Here is a 1,293-nt window from a genome sequence, read left to right on the forward strand (position 1 = left end):
GAACTGAGACTCTGAGAATCCAGAACCAGAGAACTATCCCAGCCTCCTAAGAGCACAGCCTCCTTCCTTCAAGATTCCGGAATCCAGGGCCAGTTCTCCCTCAGACCCAAGACTTCAGTCCCTGTTTCTCAAACTCAGGCCTACGTATCTAGACCCCCTCCCTCGGATCCAAGAGTCCAGGCCCAGCCTCCTCCCCAGACTCAAGCCCGCCGCTGACCCCTGTCCCCGCCTTTCCCCTGCTCTTCCTCACTGGCTTCTTTCCCCAGGTCTCAGAGATCTGGTCCCTCACTGCTCCTTTTCTTTTTAAGCAGCAGAATCTCTCTGGCTCCACAATGCCCTCACCAGATCTCGGGCTTGGAAGGCGCTCCCTGATACGTTCCAGTCTTGTGTCTGTCTCCTCTCAGGGTCCCTGAAAGAGGCAACTTCGGGGCCAAATAATACACTCGAAGTCTCATTGGCTTATGAGAATCCTTTTCAAACTTCATTGAAAATTGCTGCGTCTCATTGGTCCCCAGAGATGCCAATTACTGGCCTCTTCATGATGCACGCATGCGTAGAAAGGTAGTGTTGGGCAACGGTCGGTGGGGTTAGTGGCGGTTGCTGCCAAGGTCATCTGCCAATTGAAGGGTCCCATGGTATCCTGGAAAGCTGCGTGGTGGAAGGTCTTTTACTCTGTCCCTCAAAAGTTTCTTTTTTTTCTTTTCTTTCTTAAAAATAAACGCTTCACGAATTTGCGTGTTATCCTTGAGCAGGGGCCATGCTAATCTTCTCTGTATCGTTCCAATTTTAGTTCATGTGCTCTCAAAAGTTTCAGAATTGCACCCATGAGCGGCCAGCAGGTGACAGCACCGACTGCTGTAACGGATGTTTACCCTCGTCAGTACTGTGCGGATGACCACTCAGATTATACACAATTGTCAGTTCTTTTATTACGTTTTAGTGTATCTTGCGTGCATATGTGTGGACAATCATATGTCAAGGTGCACATGACAGGGAGCAATTTCTGGAGTCAGTTTCCTCCTACCTGTAGTCCCAGGAATTAAACTCAGGATTTCAGGCTCATGGACAGGGGGCTTCACCTGCTGAGTTATCTCTCTGACTTTCCGCACTTTTCTTTGAAATAGTAACATATTAATTATATACAACATAATTAGTTTCGTTGCAAGTTTCTCCTAAGATCATGTAATGTACTTCAGGCGATTATTACCTTTTGAGGTAGAGTCTTTTTACCCAAGATGGCCTTGAACTCTCTTGAGTAACTGAAAATGACCTTGAACTTCTTATCCCTCTGAC

At 47.4% G+C, this 1,293-nt stretch overlaps 1 pseudogene; it reads right to left on the bottom strand.

Annotated features, from left to right (window-relative positions):
• Window positions 1-710: 710 nt before the first annotated feature.
• LOC119822130 lies at window positions 711-811 on the bottom strand (annotated as a pseudogene).
• Between the last annotated feature and the right edge of the window lie 482 nt (window positions 812-1,293).

This window comes from Arvicola amphibius, chromosome 8 (assembly GCF_903992535.2).
Source record: "Arvicola amphibius chromosome 8, mArvAmp1.2, whole genome shotgun sequence".
NCBI lineage: Eukaryota > Metazoa > Chordata > Mammalia > Rodentia > Cricetidae > Arvicola > Arvicola amphibius.